At 42.9% G+C, this 8,857-nt stretch overlaps 1 non-coding gene across 1 annotated transcript; it reads left to right on the forward strand.

Moving 5' to 3' along the window:
- The first annotated feature begins 8,487 nt into the window (after window positions 1-8,487).
- LOC144456453 (U6 spliceosomal RNA) lies at window positions 8,488-8,596 on the forward strand. Its single transcript, XR_013485540.1, has one exon. It is a non-coding gene; the product is annotated as a U6 spliceosomal RNA (small nuclear RNA).
- Window positions 8,597-8,857: the final 261 nt, after the last annotated feature.

The raw sequence follows: 8,857 nt of genomic DNA on the forward strand, positions 1-8,857 counted from the left end.
CAGGCCTGCACAACATACTGCTTAGTCCACCAAAGGATTTCAGGTGGCTGTCATGTGACCCACTCAAAATCCTTTGGCAGGCCAAGCCATATATTGTGCAGACCTGTCCTAGATCCTTTGCCTTCTGGAATATCATGTTCCATGCCCTCTGCTCCTTTAATATAGAAGCTGCTAAATATTGTATTATCCTGACTGTGGCTCCATGATATTTGAATTTTTTTTTCTGGCTGTTTGCAATATTTTCTCTTTGACCTGGGAGCTTTGGAATTTGCCTATAACATTCTTGGAAGTTTTCATTTTGGGATCTCTTTCAGGAGGTGATTGTTGGATTCTTTCAACTTCTATTTCATCCTCTGGATCTAAGATATCAGGGCAGTTTTCCCTGATAATTTTTTGAAAAATGATGTCCAGGCTCTTTTTTTGATTATGGCTTTCATATTGTCCAATAATTGTTAAATATCTCTTCTGGATCTGTTTTCCAGGTCAGTTGTTTTTTTCAATGAGATAGTTCATGTTTTCTGCTATTTTTTCATTCTTTTGGCTTTGTTTTATTGTGTCTTGATGTCTTATGGAGTTATTTGCTTACATTTGCCCAATTCTAATTTTTAACTTTCTAAGGAAATTTCTGAGAGCACAGAGGTGAGCTTTTGTGCCTCCTTTTCCATTTGGCCTATTCTGCTTTTTATGGAGTTTTTTTTTCCCCTTCAGTGAATTTTTGTGCCTCTTTTACCATTAGGCCAATTTTGTTTTTTAATGTGTTATTTTCTTCAATATTTTTGGTACCTCTAATTTTACTAAGCTGTAAATTCTCTTTTTATAATTTTCTTGCATCACTCTCATTTATTTTCCCAATTTTTTTCTCTACCACTCATTTCTTTCTTTAATTTTTCCAGAAAATCTTGATGACCTTGGGTCCAATAAGCATTTTTCTTTAGGCTTTGATTGCAGCTGTTTTCACATTGTTGTCGTCTGAGTTTGTGTTTTGCTCTTCCCTGCCACCACAGTAGCCTTTTATGGTCAGGTTCTTTTTTTGTTGTTTTCTCACTTTTTAAATATTTCTTGCCTTTGAGTTTTATGTCAAAGTTGGGCTTTGCTACTCTGGGGGAGGAGAATTCCAAGCTTAAGGCTTTCTTGTACTGGTATTTTCAGAGCTAGTTCTGGGAGTCTGCAAGTTTGCAGTGCTTCTGAGGGATGTGATCCTGGGAAAGGTGTGGTCACTATTCTTCTCATCTGCCCTCTGGTCTTTACCCCAGAGTATCCCTGTTCCTCTGTACCACCAATGCTAGTGTTCCTCTTTGCCTTGGATCTGTGACCAGGGCCCCTTACTCCCTTGTGATGGATTGCAAGTGCTCCACTTCATCCTGGAAATACAACCCAGTATTGCCCAAGGGCAATAGAGTTGCCAGTCAGCACTAGCTGCACCCAGTGCCAGCAAAGGGTCGCCTATATTTTCTTTCTGACAAGTTATCTGACCCCCTAACTATCTCTGGGCTGAAAGCTCCTGCAACTGTTATTGCTGCTGCCTTTGAATGTGTGAGCTCTAGAAAGGCCTCCATACTGGTGTTACAGAACTCTCCTGCCAACCTCGTAAGTTTTCTTAGGCCAGAAAAGTGTCTTGTCCTGAGCTCTGCCACTCCCAATTTGATTTGAGGCATTATTTTAAAGTTGTTTAGAGGGGAATGTTGAGAGACAACCATTTGGCTGGGTTGTTGCCTCTAATACACCATCTTGGTTCCCAAGAATACCCATTCTTAATCTAGATCTGATATCATGGAACCACAGAGTCTTTGATCCAGAGGGAGCATGAAGGTCATGTAATTCCTCCCCCTCCTCCAAGATTCTCTCCATTCATTTTCCAGAAGAGGTAACTGAGGCCTAGAGAGCTTTAGGACAAGAACTCAGATATCCCAATTTGTCATCCTAGGTTTTCTCTACTACCCTGTCTACTACTGCCTCTTTCATTTGTCGACAAATCAATGTCTTCTGAGTGCCACCTGAGGTGTCTGGCCCTGTGTTCTACTACATTGTGGGGGAGGAAAGAGAGGAGGAAAGTAGGGCTTGTCCTCAGGGAACTGCCTGGATCATTGGGGAGATAAAAATCACTCATATGGAATAAGAGAACAAGACAGGATGGGGAAAACTGAGGGAGATAGCATGTAGTTCAGAAGAAGGGTTGCGGAGGGACACGGTGTGAGGGGACAAAGAGGAAGGGAGGGAGAAAGGGAAGGAGAGAGGGAGAGAAAAGGGGGGAGACAGAGAGATAGAGAGAGAGATGGACAGATGGATATTAATATTACTAGCACCTTGGGTCTTATTTATCAGTTGATTAATTGATTTATTTCTTCCCTAAGAAGACAGGTCTTTTTTAGTGTCTTTTAACTGAGCATTCACCCAGTGACTTTCTTGAAAAGACCGTTTACCCTAGAAACCTCTCTTATCTTATCAGCTCTCCTGCCCTGTTTATGCTCTTCTTATGCTGGCTACCACAGTTCCTTATCTTGGGAGTCTTTGATTTCTGGCCATTCTCTTTCTTCCATGATCACCACTCCTGCTTTCAAGGCCACTGGTGTTGAGTTTTGTTTTTTCTTTTTTTTTTTTAAGGGGAAGAAAAGTTTTAGTGAGGAGAAGACAGAACAACAACCCAGGGGTCAGAAAACCAGAGCTCTAGTTCCAGCTCAGTCACTAACTTACAAGACCTTGAACAAATTGCTTTGATTCTTTAGGGCTCATTTTCTCCCTTTGCAAAATGAAGATGTTGGCTCAAATGATCTCAAAGGCATCTTCTAGCCCTACATTCTATGCTCATTCTATGCTTCTAGGTGTCTTGGGCTATTCATTTCAACAAACTTTTGGAGGTGCCTCACATACACACTTGTCTGAGTTCCTCTAAGAAGGTACCTTTTCCTTCCACTCCCAGGCTGAGAGATGAGAGGCGGAAAGAAGCATGTTTCACATTCTCCTGACCATTGGGCTCCATCAGCTGTATTTCCCTTTGATCCAGTTCTAATGATGACAAATTCCTATTTCTGTACTGACTGGCAGTTAAGGGGGCCCAAGTTGCTATCTCTTCAGTCCTTTGATTTCTGCCCCACCATATAACATGTAAAATCCTAGACCCGAAGAATGTTGGAACTATTCAGCCTATGTGTCAGACCCTTACTTGCGACACGATCAATCAGATTGAGTATTTTTTGGGGGAAAGGGAGTCTTTCCCTAATAATCTAAATAGTTCATATCTCACTCTTTTGGGAACATAAAAGGTACATTAGTTCTACTGCAAGTATTCAGGCATCTAACAAAGAATGAGTTTATTTAAGACAGTAAGGAAAGCAAATCATATTCAAGCCTTTGGGAAAATGACTGGGAGAGCCCCTTCTGGAAACATCTTCTCACAAGAAGGGCTCCCAGTCCCTGCAAACTCATGGAATCAATCAATCAATCAATCAATCCATAAGCATGTATTAATCACCTTCTATGTTCTAGGCACTGTGTTAAGTGCTGGAGATGAAAAGAAAGGCAAAAAACATCCCAGGCTCTCAAGAATCTCATAGTCAATTATGTACAAACAACATACAGACAGGATAAATTGGGGATCATCACACAGGGGAAGCTCTGGGACTAGTATTAGTCGTGCACTTGTACCACGAGTAGAATTTCTGTTTTCGAGGCTGATAAAAAGCTTGCCTGTTTTCTACCTCTCATCAGCACTCGGTGGGTCTATCTGGCTTCATCTACCACTCCGGTAGTCATGCTCTGCTGTCCAAATCTCTCAGCATGCCCCTAGCAGGCAAGTACCCTTTCCTCATTCCTGGAGGTACCCCTAAGCCTGATACTAACAGTTGTCCCCAACCACAGCTATCTGCCACTATGTGCTGAGGGGACCTAACCTTCTGGAACTACTGTCCTGGGGCCCATGTTGTCATACCAGGGATGTACCAGAACTAGCTCTAATCTGGAGAGCTAACTGTTAAATTTTCAGTGTGATCATTCACACCTCAAGAATCAGCAAAGCTACAAATGATTTATTGTTTTGTCCATGGTCTAGGCTGCAGGAGTGGGGAACCTATGGCCTTCTTGGTCCTTGGGTGTGGCCTTTTGACTGAATCCCACACTACACAGAACAAATCCCCTTAGTAAAAGGATTTGGTTGGCTTAAGAAAGTAATAGGAGAAATGTTCATAAATCAGATTAAACTCAGAAGTGTGTGTGCATATATTCTGAGAGAGTCTGGTTGTTAAACCATTAGCAGAACACCCCTGTCTTGTTCTATAAACATGCTTGAACTCAGCTGGAGTGTAGCAAGAGGCTCAGAGAATGAAGCCATCACCAGACTGGAGTGGGTGACAGTAGACTAAAAATAATAATAATGATGATGAAAATAATAATAATAACTGGCATTTATAATAGTGCTTTAAGTTTCATAAAGTGCTTTCTATCCATTATGTCATTTGACAAGCCTCATAGAACCCTTGGGTATTACTCTCTTGCTCAATAACCTTCAGTGTCTCCCTATTAGCTGTGACATTTAACACTTTTGGCCACTTGAGCCCTTCCTACTCTTTCAATCTTTTTACCTTCTCCTCTCCTCCTCTGGCTAACAACTCCTTGCTATTTCTCCCACAGGACACTCTGTCTTTCATCCTCGTACTCTTGCACTTTCCATACCAATTTCCAGCTCTTAGACTCCTTGGCTTCCTTTAAGACTCGTCTCAAGTGCCATTTCCTCCAGGAGGACTCTTTTAGTCCCCCTTCCTCCATAGCTGCTAGTGTCATGCCCTCTAAGGTTACCTGCCATCTACTCTGGTGCTTATTACTCTGGTATTTACCTGGCATGTTCTGACTCTTCCACAGGTGAGGGAAGTGAATTGCTGTTCGCTGAGATAGGGAGAGCTCAGCACCTAGAGCCCCTGGACCCTCAGTTCCCCTCCTTCAACACAGTCCCTCTGCCCCACCCCATCCCAAGGTGGGAAGGAAACCCAGATGCCTTTCACCCCTCTCCTTTCTCTCCCACCCCAATCAGGCATCCCAGGCCCTTGTCCTCTGCCCCTCACACCTACTGCTGCTTCCCCAGCAGGGCTGGGAATTCAGGATAATTTTAGAGCTCTTGAATCAGTTTGGGAGATGCTATATTTTTTATATTGACAATTAAGTCTTGCTGGAGACCCTACCCTAGTGTGACTACCCTGTGACTCATATCTCCTTGGCAGATTAGGAGCGAAATCTCATGGTTTTGGGGGGAGGGGAACTAGAGGGAGAAAAAAGAAAAGCATTGGTGAACCACTCTTTCAGACAGAGCTCTTGGTTCCTTGTAGACTCTCAGGGCTTAGAAGAAGTACCACCCCCTCACCCACCCCCCAACATAAAGTCTGCATAATAGTCAATGCACTGGACTTGGCAGTCAGAATTCGAATCTCACCTCAGATCCCTTACTAGCTGTGTGACCCTATACAAGTCACTGAATCTCTCTTAAACTCAGTTTCCTCAGCTGTTAAATGGAGGTAATAATCACACCTATCTCCCAGGGTTGTTGTGAGGACCAGATAAGATCACATATGTAAAGCACTGTGAAACCTTAAAGCATCATGTAAATATTAGTTACTATTGAGAGACAGCTGGTGGTGCAGACACTAGAGCACTGGGCCTGGAATAAAATCTATACTGAGAAACTTCCTAGCTCTATGACCCTGGGCAAGTCACTTAACTTGTTTGCCTCAGTTTCCTCAACTATAAAATGCATATAACAATAGCACCTACCTTGTAGGCTTGTTGTGGAGATCAGATAAGATGACATATTTTTTAAAAGTGCTTAGCACAATGCCTAGCATACAGTAGGTGCTGTATAAATGCTTATCCCCTCTTCCCCCATTATGATGATGAAGTGTATGTTAGGACCATATTGGGGAGAGTTTTGAAATGCTGGCAGTGGGGAACTTCTATAGGTTTTCAAGCAGGGAATGACAGAATAAAACCAGCTTTTTTCAAAGATTCTTCTTTGGGGGTCTGCAGAATGGATTGGATAGCAAAAGACAAAGGTTAAGAAGGTCAGCTAGGCATCAATGGAAAGGTGTACAGATCCCTGTCAAGGATGGAGCTATGTCCCTTGTGATAGAAGCAAGTAGTCTGGCCATTTGGGAGACCGAGGAGGGCTATAGATAGTAGCTGGGCCTTTCTGACTCATCAGCTACCCCAAAGTGGCTTTTGCCTCCACTCCCTTGATCTCTGGTGGTTTCCGAGCTTCCTGACCACTTCTCCAAAATTCTGTCCTCTTCCTCTCTCACCTACTACTGTCCTGTCTGGGTTGAAGTCAAGATGATCCCACTGCATCCAGGAGCTACCAGATGTCTGGGTGAGGTGGGGAAGTCACAGATCATCCTTGTCCTACCTAAATGAAGGCTAGGAAGTGCCATGGTCAGTGAACCATCACCATATACAAGAGACCCCTGTTTACTGAACTCTGGGTTGGATTTTGGGGAAGAAGATAAAAAAAGGAAAAGTCATATCCACTGAGCTGAGGAACCCCAATCAGAGGGGTGAGATCCTCCCTTTACCTCTAAGAATCCCAGTCTGAAGGCAGAGACACCATTCTTGGCTTCAGGGAGCCCTCAATCTAATTAGGATACACAGCTGTGCTCTCAGATAAGTCTCTCGTCTGAACTAAAGGGAGACAGGACATATGACCGCAAGAAAAATCGAAAAACGACTCTTTAAAACTTGTAGGGCTTATGTGTGCTGCCTGTGTAGAGTATGTGAATGTCCACATGGGTTTGTCTAAATGTGGCTCTAGAATCCCATTTACCCTTATCCATGGAGACTTGGATTACTGCCTCCAAGGGGGAAAAAACTGTCACAAGATATTTCCCAAGGCTTAACTGCCCACCAAATGTTTAGCAAAAGACCATCACAGAGAAATTAGAGAAGTTATACAAATTTAAACATACCAGACAGTTCACAGAGTAAATGAACTCTCCCACTGGGAGCAAGAACTCAGCTCAACCAAGAGGGAGTCCCCCATTTCACCTAAGGGGAAATTCTGCAAAGCATCTGGGAAAGCAAGCTAGAAATCAGGGACATGTCTAGACACCAGCTCCTTGACACATCCAAGACACCAGCTCCTCAGTTGTGTCTGCTATTTCATAAAGTCTTTTTTCCCCTAAGAGAGCCTGTCATTTCACAAAGACAGAAGCAAAAAGGAAGGTCTCTCTTCTCTTCAGCTCCTACCAGCTCTACGTTTCATTCAGTCTTGAAATGTTGAGTAATTATTCATCTACCAGGGAGGAGAATCTTATGCAAATTGAACCCTGGGTTAAAAAAAAATCGTATAGGTAAGCAAATGATGGATTACAATTTATTAAGAATCACTTCCAGAAGGAAAGAAGTAGTCCATGGAGTTTATGGAGACATATGTAGCAATGATTACTCTGGCCCCTAATACCTGAAAGTCAGTTGTGTTACCTTTCGCCCCTACCCTCGGGATCTCCAATACCCTTAGGGGACGAAGCTCTTTCATCTTTGCCATTGCCTCAAGCCCCTACCAATTGTGCTCCCCTAATTTTAGGGATCCAAGTATTTCAGTTCCATTTAACCACTTAATAGGCAAATAAGCTTTTAAAAAGAATATTTATTGTTAAAAATTGCTCTTACAACTAGGGGAAATAAAAATAAAATACCACAGAAAAAGGAAAACTTATTTCAAGAACAGACATTCCCCCTCAACACATGAGGGGAGCATAGTCCGCCCAGGACTACCGTGGTTCCTGGGGAGGAAAGGGGCATTAGGTTCCCAGCTTAGTTCAGTTTCTACACAGATGGCATTGACAATTCAGAGCTTGGCCACACTGGTTCTGTGGGGTTGCAGCCCAGCAGATTTTTGCTCCTGGAGAGCCATGCTAGACGTCAAGGCCAAACAAACTTCCACAGCCTGGAGCTGGGGTCTGCCCAACACTGGAAACAAGGAGAGAGGACAGGAGTGTGGGGCTAGATTTTGTTGTAAGTCTGTATTGGCTCCTTGAGTCTCCTCCGGCAGTCTTGCTACCAGCATTATGAGAAGTGGGGGAGGGGTGCTGAGTGAGCTGAGGGTCAGGAAGCATCAGTTCGTGAGTTTGGAGATTTTTTACAACCTTTTGGATTCTGGGTGGCCTATATCATGGAGAGAGCTGAAGCTGCTTCATCTTTGGTTTTTAATTTCTGTCCTAGATAGGTTTGAGAGGTTACTGGGGGTTGGAGAAAATGTCTGGTCAACCATCTCGTTGCTCACATGACCCAGAAGTCTCCAGCAAGGGGCTTAAATCTCTCTGAGATCCAGTTATTCCTACTTATGTAATGGGGCTAATAACACTACACTACAGGATGTAGGGATAGAAAGTGCTTTATAAATTAAAAGTGCTATTGTTAGTATAAGCTATTACTATTCTGAATTGTCAAAGCATTAGAATTATGCTCAGTACAATTAGAGGGTTTTGTGCTTTTTTCTGTATTAAGATTATCTGAGTGCTTGCTTCGGCAGCACTTATACTAAAAAATTGAAATGATACAGAGAAGATTAGCATGGCCCCTGCGCAAGGATGGCACGCAAATTTGTGAAGCGTTCCATATTTTTTAAAGAAATACAGGGGAAGGTGGCCTAGCAATTCCAAATCTCAAATTGTATTATAAAACAGCAATCATCAAAACTGCTTGGTACTGGCTAAGAAATAGGGAGGTGGATCAGCGGAATAGGTTAAATATGCAAGACCCAGTAGTCAATGACTATAGTAATCTATTATTTGATAAACCCAAAGACCCCAGCTTCTGGGATAAGAACCCACCCTTTGAAAAAAACTGCTGGGAAAACTGGAAAAGAGTATGGCAGAAACTAGGC

This window comes from Phascolarctos cinereus, unplaced genomic scaffold (assembly GCF_003287225.1).
Source record: "Phascolarctos cinereus isolate Bilbo 61053 unplaced genomic scaffold, phaCin_HiC Scaffold_3;HRSCAF=262, whole genome shotgun sequence".
Classification (NCBI taxonomy): domain Eukaryota; kingdom Metazoa; phylum Chordata; class Mammalia; order Diprotodontia; family Phascolarctidae; genus Phascolarctos; species Phascolarctos cinereus.